This window comes from Chelonia mydas, chromosome 1 (assembly GCF_015237465.2).
Source record: "Chelonia mydas isolate rCheMyd1 chromosome 1, rCheMyd1.pri.v2, whole genome shotgun sequence".
Taxonomy (NCBI): domain Eukaryota; kingdom Metazoa; phylum Chordata; order Testudines; family Cheloniidae; genus Chelonia; species Chelonia mydas.
The window spans coordinates 50,423,809-50,435,915 of record NC_057849.1 but is presented as its reverse complement, the minus strand read 5'-3'; the positions used below and the strand labels follow the sequence as shown (position 1 = coordinate 50,435,915).

At 41.9% G+C, this 12,107-nt stretch overlaps 1 protein-coding gene across 7 annotated transcripts in view; it reads right to left on the bottom strand.

Annotated features, from left to right (window-relative positions):
- NBEA (neurobeachin) overlaps window positions 1-12,107 on the bottom strand; it is an 837,833-nt gene that overhangs the window by 284,746 nt on the left and 540,980 nt on the right. The window lies entirely within an intron of this gene.

Sequence of the window (12,107 nt, the reverse complement as noted above, 5' to 3'; positions counted from 1 at the left end):
ATTTAACTTCATTACTAAATATGGGACTGGATGGCTGTTTAGTAAACATCCAAACAAAATTAGTACTAAGATCGAGGTGGAATATTTCATCTACCTGTCCAATATTTTAAGTACATTGTAGGATACTCTACACAAGACTGTGCTTTAAATGTCTGCCTGCCTTCATTATGAGGAGTAGTTGTACTGTCAGCCACTCCTAGAGGCATCATGACCGTGTGCAAAGGTACAACAGACCCCTTCCACAACCTTTTAAGGGGAATTCACTACATGTTTGCCCATTCACTGACGCAACTGTACTGGGTGGTGCAGTGGATCATATGTCAGCACCAGGAGTGCTACCCTGTAGTTGTTACTAGACTCACATGGCTTTTATGTGCCAAGATTGCAAGGACTACGGTGTGTCTGACCCCTGCTTAGGGGCTCAAAGGCTCATTGAGCAGAAATGAGGAGACGGGTACAATCTACGTCTCTTTTTCTCTGTTTTGATACAAAATGACCTTTATTTAGATTTATGAAACAGCATCAAATCCACACACACATTTTATCATATTATCTTTGTTAATAACCAATTAAAAGATTTTTTTACTGTGTGGAGAGAAGGAAGAAAAATCTTTAATGAGTAACTAATAAAAGATTAGCAAAATCCCTTTCTTGCTCCTATTTAAAAATATAAACATATTGGAACAGGAGCAGCAAAGGCCTTATTTTTTAAAAAACACATGGATTTTGTGGCTGTTCTTTGTGAAAAAAGGCCACTGATCTGAGAAGAATTACATAATATTGTACAGATAAGAAATCCATACTAAAAAATTAGGAATATTTGACTTTTGAGATATATTTTGATTTTAAATCATGTTCCATGATGATAGAACATTAATCAGTTTGAACAAAGAAAAATACTGTATTCTCTTAACCAGCAATAAAGCAAAACAGCTTTCAAAGCAAGTGTTTTAACAAAGGGACAACAAAAAACACGTAAGATTGTTACTGGAAAATGCTCTGCTTAAGGGCCTCATAATAAAATAATTTAACACGAGCTTGAAACCTGAAATACAAAATCTTGCCTTAAAATCAAAATTTCAAAAACAAAACCCTCAAAAGAATCTCAGGTTTGGTTTTACCTTGTTTTTGATCACAGAAGTAAACAGCTTTTCACAGTACAACAAATTTTTCCTCCCTAGATTTTCCTTTTTCCTGTAAAGGTGCTACAATGTCACCAATCTCAAACTACAGCAACCCCCATCCTTCCAACAAGCAACCCTATGCCTTAGGATCTCTGCTGATCTAGAACCAGTTCCACCATACCAAGGTACAATGGGACATGAGGATGCACACCACCTCAGAGGATTGAACCCCAATGATTAGGCCCCTAGCCATCAATATATGGCTGGCAAGGGTCAGGTAGGAATTTTGTTGCGTCTTCATACAGGATGATGGATGATCCAGACAAGATTCCTACCTAATGCTTTCCACACAACTATTTGATTCAACAAACTAAGAAGCAGAAGACTCTTCATTGGAAGGATGAGAACATGGCTTTAATGAGACTGCCAGCCCTTTGCCAACCCTTGGAGAGAGACTAAGTTCATAACCACATTGTTATTGCTTACATGGTACTGTGCAACATTAGCACTGGCTCACTCATCATGGTCTATAGTGTAATTAAATTAAAATTATTGTGTAATGAAAAATTATCTTGCATTTAACAGTGTACTTCACCGAGTGGGATCCAAAGCCCTTTACAAACTATATTACCTGTAAATACTATTCCAACAAAGAGAGTATATTAAGAAAACTTTAAGGATGAATGGTGCATTCAAAAATTAGAAAATGCCAAAGTTAAGGTTGCACATGTGACCTCATCTCTGTCCCCTTGTGCATATGCCTTACAATACAGTTTAATTTTAACATGATCACACATTATTTCTCAAATACAATATAATTCTGCATAAATGTATTTTACAGTCTTAAAGACACATTTAGCATCTTGCATTTGTTTTCATTCTCAAAACACATGGCATTTACATATTTAACTTCTATAAACATTATATAAAAAGGAATTATTTTTTCTACTCTTCTCTTATTCAACAGCCACTGAACTGCCTTTGCTCAGCTCATATTTTCTGGGGTGGTAGCGAAAATCACCTTCAAGCTGAGTCTAATTCGTAAAATTTCAGCCTAAAAGGTTAAAGTTGGGGAAAGTTATAAACAACTGAGAATAAAAGAAACCTTAACTGTAGCAGTTACTGCACTGCCCGTTGCTAATGACAACAATGTATTACCTATCACATGATAAAGGAGAAGTGGTGGTGGGGAGAAGGAGGTGATATTAAGCTTCCTATTACCTCTGAGCAAGGGATATGCTATAGCTGGGGGGAGAGAAACTGACTAAAAATCTGAAATCCAACGGGGTGGAATTACAAAGTTAACACATATGGAAATTGAACCAAGGAAGAGAAGAAATACTCTTGGGGAGCAGGCAGGAAACTACCACTCTGGCATTTTCTTTTTCAAACCTCTGTGAAACATAAGTGAGATGAAAAAAAAAGTAACACAGAACCAGGAAAGCAAATCCTGCAAAAATAGCAGATTTTGGATCACTTAATACAACAAAGAGCTCAAGTTCTGGTGGAGTCTTGTGGGAGTTAATACTGTAAAAGTAACTAAGCTGCTAATTATTGCCATCTGATGCAAGGATGTTGTCATGGCCTCACAGGCCAGAACATAGGTTGTGCTACAGTGCTGGGGCATTAAGCTGTTTGTGTAGAAGTTGGTAACTGACATGTAAACTGAGGGTTTCTGGATCTTAACCTGATATGCTCCCAACGTACTGTCAACTCTCTAAGCAAAATCTCCAATATGATAGAAACCCCTCCTTGCCTTATTGCTGGAGACAACAGAGGTATGAAAAACAGATGGGTTAACATACAGTAACTTCTGAATTGTTGAGTTTCATCACCGTAAAAATCATTAGGGCTTCTTATATATTATTGATATACTGGGGGGACTGTTCCCCCATATTCTATTTTGCCACATCTTTCTTGGGATCAGAGTAAAGATATAAAGAAAAAAAAAGCTATGAACGTAATCCCTAACCTAATGCTCTCAGACTTATTTGCTCTAAAAGTCTGGCGCTAAAGAATGCATCACAATTAAAGTTGTCTAGCATCTGGATTCCATACTTGGATGTCATAGTGGTAGTCACCTTAGAAATATTTATGATAGATAACACTGACCTATGAAAAATTTTCAGGAGTGAACAATCTTTAATGACTCTTAGTGGCCAATACTTCAGCTTAGCTCATCCAAAAGATGGCAGCACCTCAAGCAGAACTGTTCTTCCCTAACACCATGCTAAGCACTGGTTCAATCCTGACAGAAGAAGAGTACCAGTGAATCATCAATAACCCTGCCTGCAACACCTGGATTTTTCCTAGAGGTTCTAATTATTGACCTGACTTGATTTCGCAGTGCCTGAAAAGATAGCTTGAGGTGGAATGCCAGCAGGCCTCGTTGTATCTACCCTGTATGGTGTATTGATATCCAACAAATCCTGAATTATATTTTATAGACAGAGCCAATATTTTCCATGTTCAGTAAGATGGCAAGACATATATACATCCCAGAGCTGCGTAAGCATGTCTTGTATCTGTCCAAAGGTATACAAATCTGTTACCGGCTGCTACTTCTTTCCTGTTTCTTATCTGTAGTATTCTCTCTTACCTGTAGTTATTTATCTTTTGCTTATTACTAGCAACACTATCTCTACTTCCTAATTTATACTGAAACACAAAACAAACCCACAACTGACAATTAATATTTTACCTTTTTCAAAGTTTTAAAGATAACATATTTCTTGATAAGAGGCAGTGCTAGCCACCTGGGGTCCCTAAACAAGAATATTTTTGCCCTCCCCTCCTTACTTATACCTCACCAATGTCCTAAAGATACTAATTGCATTATTCCCACAAACCAAAAAACATACCAACACAACACATATTAATACACTCATTTAAAAATCCATGTTAAATAAGATGAATGGTATTTTGGGCGTAATACTAAATTGGGGTCCCCTTGAGCTGCTTGAGGTCCTAAACAATTGCTCAGTCTGCTTGTGCCTAGAGGCACCACTGTTCTTGAAGTAATGGAAGAACTGACCATCTAAAAACAATGAAAATAAAAACATGATATATCTATAAACTCATTAAATTAATTAAAGTTAAAACATGAGCTGGATTAGAGACTGGAATCATTCCATACCTTTAGAAATGAAGAATTATGTTTAAACTCCTGTACTATGTGCTTGAAAATGAGAGTATGTAACATTTTAAATTTAAGAACATGTTAGTAGGATTGCCTAATGTAATTCCTTACCAAATGAAAAAAACCGTATACATGACTCAAAGCTATGTTTACCTCTGTGAAATACTGGGAGCACAGAATCAAGTGACTTGGTTCATTTATTTTAGTGAAAAGCACAATATTTCAATAAGCCTACCTTTATTAATACTATTTAATTATTAATATTTTTTGTTTCTAGATTATATGCAATTTCTCAACCATCCCCCACTCCCCAATTTTACATCAGTTAAGTGACATTCAGCATCAGGTCCGTTTTAAAGAAAAACTGCATAGTTATGCATATATAATAGAAAAATGCATCATTGTGACAAAATATATACATTTGCTATTTCAATTCTTGTAGAACCAAGAGTTCATAGTCTCCAACAATGGAAACAATTTCTGGTAGTTTAGCACAGTATAGCAGAGGGAAAATTTTACATACTTCAGAAAGGAATAGATTTTTCACCCTTTAGTTGGGCAAACATCATTTCAAAAGTTAACTCCATAACATATGACCTGGAAAAGTCTTCATAACAGATTTAACTGTAGAAGTTTTTTTTTTTTTTGGCAAACAACAAAATAATTTAACAATACGTATCTTTATTATCCTCTAATAGGAAATAAGGGACTGCAACAAAATGGTGATAATACAATGTTATCTATAACTACAGGACACCTGTAAAACATTTAATTTAGAATGGTTTGGTATATTTCATTTAAAAACCAGGAAATTATAAACCTCTATGAGCGTGTTGCTCTGGAGTTCATGATAAATCACTGCATGGACTCCAGCAGGAGGCAAACCAACAGAGGTTTATTGAGGGCAGTCATCCCCTTTGGGGTGGAGGGGTGTCAACAGCAGCAGTCTCATTTAGTCCACAAAAGGTCCTGAATATAACAGTGAAACATAATACCCCAGGTCAAAAAGGGAACAAAATAGTCCCAGGTAATAAAATAAATACAACAGTCCTGTGTCAGGCCTACCTCCCCTCAGGCAGACTCTGGCATCTAACAGTCTATGGCTAGGTCCTTGGCCCCAGTGAGGCCCTCCTTCAGAAAGTTAGCACAAGAGATCTGCTCTTTCTCCCAGCCTCCCCTCAATGGAGCTGGCCTAGCTCTCTTCTTTTAACCACCTCCTTCAAGCCTGATAACTCTTGCAGGTGCAGTGGGGTGGGACTGATTGACCCCACAGCAGTTTATCAACCCTTTTCAGACCAGTGTAGGGTTTATACACTCCATCAAAGCCTAACTGAATTTTAGTTTTATAGCTTTTATAACACACTTTGGAATGATAGGAAATTTTAGCAATTTGTGGCAAGTAGGGTTGCCAACTTTCTAAGAGCACAAAATCGAACATCCTTGCCCCACCCCCTGCTCTGCCCCTTCACCGAGGCCCCACCCCTGCTCACTCCATCCCCTCTCCTGCTGTCGCTTGCTCTTCCCGATTCTCACTTACTCGCTCACTTTCACCGGGCAGGGGGTTGGGTGTGGGAGGGGGCGAGGGCTCCAGCTGGGGGGTGCAGGCTCCAGGGTGGGGCCAGAAATGAGGGGCTCAGGGTGTGGAATGGGGTTGGAGTGAGGGAGGGGGTGCGGGCTCTGGGCTGGACGTGCAGGCTCCAGGGTGGGGCCAGAAATGAGGGGTTCAGGATGCAGGAGGGGGCTTCAGGCTGGGGCAGGGGGCTGAGGTATAGAGGGAGATGAGAGCTCCGGCTCGGGGTGTGGGCTCTGGGTTGTAGGAGGGGGCTCTGGGCTGGGGTAGGGGCATGGGAGAGGGTGCAGGCTCCAGGAGGGAGTTTGCATGTGGGAGGGGGCCCAGGACTGGGGGGTAGGGTGCAGGCTCCGGGAGGGAGTTTGGGTGTGAGAGGGGGCTCAGGGCTGAGGCATGGGATTGGGGTGCAGGAGGGAGTGAAGGCTCCAGCTGGGGGTGCAGGCTCTGGGGTGGGGCCAGGTGGGGTTGGGATGCAGGAGGGAGCTCTGGGCTGGGGCTGAGGCGTTCGGAGTGTGGGAGGGGGTGTGGGTGCGGGAGGGGGCTCAGGGCTGAGGCAGGGGATTGGGGTATGGTTGGGGGTGTGAGGTGAGGGCTTTGGGAAAGGGCAGAGGGCTCGGGTGCAGGAGGGGGTCCGGGCTCTGGGAGGGGGCTCAGGGCTGGGGCAGGGGAGAGGGAGGGGTTGTGGACTTTGGATGGCACTGACCACAGGTGGCTCCCAGAAGCAGCCGGCATGTCCCTCGGCTCCTAGGTGGAGGAGTGACCAGGCAGCTCTGCGTGCTGCCTCCGCCCGCAGGCACTGCCCCTGCAGCTCCCACTGGCCGCGGTTCCCAGCAAGTGGGACCTACGGAGCTGGCACTTGGGGGAGGGGGGCAGCAGGCAGCACCCCCCGGCCGTCCCTCCACCTAGGGGCCGCAGGGATGTGTTGCCGCTTGTGGCGAGCCATGTGGAGCCAGGTAGGGAGCTTGCCAGTCGTGCACCAACTGGACTTTTAACAGCCTGGTCAGCAGTGCTGACCGAAGCAGCCAGACACCTGGCAACCCTAGTGGAAAGCGCATAATTTCTATTAACGTTATCCGTTGGTGTAAATGACATTGAGAAACAGACTTAAGCATACTGCATAGCCCTGAAATTGCACTTCAGTCCTGACCTGAACCCAAAGGTCCTATAGAACTACTGGCCCTCTCTCAATCAAAGATTTCTAAGCATTTCAAATTGAGTTGCACAGCTGTGCTGCATGCAGGAGCTGACACCGTGATAAGGCAAAGTATAAAAATCTGGATAGATTAGATAGATAAGAGGGATGTCTAATGAAGAGTAGATTGAAAATGCGAAGGTTGGTTACTTGTAACTGGAGTTCTTCAATATGACATCTGTACGGTCTTACTCTTTAGGGATGCACTAACCGTGCCACCTAGAACAACTCCCAGGCTGCACTACTGGCACATCCAAAGATAACCAAAAGCAGGAATCAGTAGAGGCCACTTGATCACCACTATCTCATGTCACTTTTGATGAAAGCCACAATTCAAATTATGTTTTCCCATTGTCTTAATAGTTCCACAGTTTCAAAAATGTATCCGATTTTTTTTTTTTTTTAATGGAGAGAGATTTTTTTCTCTCTCAGAAATGTACAAGCTAAAATGGAAAGTGTCCTACTTTAATACAGTTTATTCAAGGAATACAAATTTTATCTTCTGCTGCCAGGATCTTCCTTTATGCTTAAGTCCCCTGATATATACTTATTTCTCCTTTAAACAATTTTTCACCTTGTGGAAGTTCAGCACAGTGGGAGGAAGGGCAAATGTGGCTTTAAGCCACCTTTACACCCTTGAGATTCTGGGCTGTTCCAGAGAGTCAGCATGGTCTTTGACGTACATTTATAGCAGCCTTCCAAGATCTACCTACTCTCCGCTTCAGAATCCCACGTGGTGCTCACTACTATAACCCTGCCTGCTCCTGCCATGTCCCCTGGGCCAAGGTTAGTGGGATGTGCAGCAGCCTAACATAGTGCCTATACTCTGAGAATTCTCCCATGGCTCCTTGTGTGCTGTTTATGGCCCTGATATGCCACTGAAACAGTATATAGACGACCGTATACAGAAATATATAGAGGGTGAAGCAGAATCCCTCCCACTTTGTGCAGGTCATATATGCATGCTGGATTCTTTGGGGAAGGAGTTGTGAAAACATTTCATACTCTGTTAAGCCTCCAGCACATCACATTGGTTTGGAAAGAGAGCATTTTTTTTTGTTTTGCCTTTAAAAAAAAAACTTTTAAATCTCTATTGTCATTTGAAAGAGTAAGGAGAGCAAGTCTCTATCCATCCTTCAGCCAATCAGCATGGTAGCTCTGTGACAGCAGCTTCACTGCTGTGAATTGTGCTCCCTGTTATGCTGCTGGTGAGCCTTCATGTTTGCATGGGATGCTCTCACTCGTAGTTTGCTACATGTCACCTATAGCTAGCGCAACTGGATGCAGATGAGTATGGAGGACAGTGTCAGTGCACAAATCCAAAGAGATCCCTGGGCAAGGGATTGGCTGCTAGATGGAACAGATTAGGTTTGGATATGTTGTATTAAGGAAGAGGAACAAGCCTGCAGGCCTGGGAGAAAGGAGAAGGGAAGTTGTTTGGGTAAAAGTGTGGGCCACTGCTTTAGAAGGAGGGGATCACAAAATCCTCTCTCTTTGTAAGACAGGGGTAACAGTACAGAAAAAATGGAGAACTGCTGAGCTGCAACAATTTTAAGAATCAATTATATTTTTCCATAATATAAACAAAGAAAGAAAAAGAAAAAAATTCAGTCAATACTTGTGACAGTTTACATGATAAGAGCTTGTGTGAGATGAAAGAAAATTATATATTGGTGACAAACATTTTCCAATAGAAGAATAAAGAAATCTTTTAATGTATTAGCAATGGCCGTTAATGAACATGAATTGGTCCCTTCTGCTTCCTAACAAAAATAATACTTTAAAGTATAAAAACTACAAGTTAACTCTCACACATTGCACTAGGTGTAAACTAAGCTTTAATTTAATCAGTCAGAATATCTAAAAAGCAAATGAATTAGGTGAGAATGATACAGTAGGTGGTAGTTCAGAAATAAAAATCAGTAGTTAATGTGATCATGTTAGAGGAAGTTATTTCTGACTGCTGCTTCACTGAGAAACAATGACTGCTGCTTATGCCAAGCTGGTGTGACATGTTACTCAAAATCACACACCATGTTGCAATGACTTAAAAAAATAAAGAATTATTGTACTTAGACAAAGACTAATATTTGCAGCATAAACTAACATGCCTAGGTTAGACAATTTATACAGGGAAAATGTTTTAGTCATAAAAATCACAAAAGCTGTGTTATGATTTTCCAAGTAAGATTCAGAGATGTCAGAAATATGTTCTTGGAGACTAGAAACATCAATACAGAGAATAAAGACATTTATGACTCTGATATGACTCCCAATTCAATGCAAGTTTGAAAAGAATTCAGGGAAAATAATACCAAAGTAGATTAAGGATCATCGTGGGCAAGCTTATAACAGGAACTGTTTGTGGTTTTATTAATTAAATAAGCACCAGGATATAATTACTGGTAAAGCACCAAGAGCATTTCTGGCATGGTACAGGACACAAAAGACAACCCAGCTCTATCAAAGAAGAGCTTAAAATTTAAACAGTCAAATGCTAAATACACTAGGAAAATGAGGGGAGGATTCAGTCTTTTAAAAAATTATTATGAATATAATGGTTGAGTGACAGTATTTTTAATTAGGTGGGTTAGAGATAGGGAGCTTTCTGAAAGAGGCTGGGTGGAGGGATTCCAGGGAAGGTACATGGATGACGCAAGGAATGCTGGGTTAAAGGGTGGAGCTAGCTAAGAAGTGCTTGGAGTATCTGAGTGGTGAGTAAGTAGCTGGATGAGGTTCCATCAGGCATCAAAGAAGAGGGGGTGAAGAAGTACATGGGGAAGTTGGATGACTGGGGACTGTTGGGAAATGCCTTGGGCAGTGGCTGGTGGGCCAGCTAGGTGGGTGGGCGGGCTGCTGAGGTTGTGGGAGTTAGTGAATGGAAGTCTGTGACAGCCGGCTTGGATGGGTGGTGGTGTATGGTGTTGGTGAGGTATGTACTGTCTCCCCACTTTACCTTCTTCCTGGTTTCACCATTGCTGTCTTACTGGATGAGTTATCTGTCTGCAAACTAACAATAGGAGCAGAGAGACAGAGAGGAGGTAGAGTGCTCCCCAGGTAAACTGAAGAGCGAGTATCACTGAGGCTCCTAATGGTAGGAACAAATACTGTGCAGAAAGCCCTGCGGGATGAGTTACATCCCTGTAGAATTGCAGGAAGGAATGATGGGGCTGCCAAATGAGTGAATGTCATGACACATAAATGACACTTTGAACGCCCTGTGTAGAGCTGCCAAGATGTGAAAGACGGAAGCAAAAGGAGACATAAGCAGGATTCACTGATAAAATGAGAGCAAAGAAGAATAAGAAGCTTAAACTTGGAACAAAGGACAAGAGAAAGTTAGTGGTTCAGTGAGGAGAGTGATATCTGGTGGGGCCTCGCAGGGTACTATTGACATTCAATATTTTCTTTAATGACTTGGATAATGGAGTGGAGAGTATGCTTTTATAATTTGAAGATGACTTCAAGCTGGGAGGGGTTGCAAGCACTTTGGAGGACACGATTAGAATTCAAAACAACCATGACAAATTGGAAAACTGGTCTGAAATCAACAAGATAAAATTCAATAAAGACAAATGCAAGGGAAAAATCAAATGAATAACTACGAAATGGGGAATAATTGGCTAGACAGCAGTACGTCTGAAAAAGATCTGGGGATTTTAGTGGATCACAAATTGAATATGAGCAACACTGTGATGCAGTTGCAAAACAGGCAAATATCATTTTGGTTGTCATATATAAGGCAAATATCACAATCAGGATATAAGGCACAAGAGTTAACTGTTTTGCTCTATTCAGCTCTTGTGAGGCCTCAGCCGGAGTACTGTATCCAGCTTTGGGCACCACACTAAGAAGGTTATAGACAAATTGGAGATAGTCCAGAGGAGAGTTATAAAAATGATTAAAGGTTTAGAAAACCTCACCTGTGAGGAAAAGTTTAAAAAATGGAGCATGTTTAGTGCTTGGCTACACTTGCAAGTTAGAGCCCATTAAAGCAGTCCCGGGCACTCTAACTCCCGATGTGTCCACACGCAAGGCACATAGAGCACCTGGAGTCTGCAGCTGGAGCGCTCCTGGTAATCCACCTCCACGAGAAGCATAAAGCTTGCTGCACTCTGGCTGAAAAGCCCAGGTGTCAGTGTGAACGAGGTGATTGACCTCCGGAAACGTTCCATAATCCCCTGAAGTCAAGTGGCCACTCTTGTCATTGTTTTGGAATCAGCTGCAGGAATGCACACCACCACCCACATTTGAAAAGCAGGTTGAAGCCACTTGCACGCTGGGATAGCTATCACAATGCACTGCTCTTTGTGGCATTGCAAGCAAGAGCTGCTAATGTGGCCATGCTAGTGCATTTGCAGCTGACAGTGTAAACACAAGGCAGCATTTTCCCTGCTATGCTCTCTGAAGGCTGGTTTAACTCCCAGCGCTCTACATCTGCAAGTGTAATCATGCCCTTAGTCTTGAGAAAAGAAGAACACAGGGACCAGGACAAGAGTCTTCAAACATGTTAAGGGCTGTGATAAGGAAGATGGAGATCAATTATTCTCCATGTCCACCGAAAGTAGGACAAGAAATAATCATCTTAATCTGCAGCAAGAGAAATTTATGTTAGATATTAGAAGAAAAACATTCTAACAAACAATAAATATTCGGGCAGCCTGCTGAAGACAAACTTTCAGAGGTTTTTAAAGTCTAGTGCCTTTCCAAATAGCTTCGGTACTGGTGAAAGGTGGAGTTTGGTATGGTGTTTTTTGGGGTGGGGGTCGGAGAGAAGCTTTATCCCCAGGAAGGACTGTAACTACTGAAAGCTTTAGGACTCAATTGCAGGAGGGCAGACTAAGTGATCATGATGGTCCCTTCTGACTTTAAAGTCTATGAGTTTGTGAGCAGACATCTATAAGACTGTCATGGATCCTTGTGCATGGGGCATGCTTGGGACAGGAGGGGTGTGTCAGATGTAGGGTCACAGCACACATTTCTGCAGAGAGTCCAAGCACTGCTGCAACCCATACAGAAGCCTTGGGAGACATGTCCTCAGGGAAGTCAAAATTACACTGAGGGCTGCAGAGGACCCCAAAT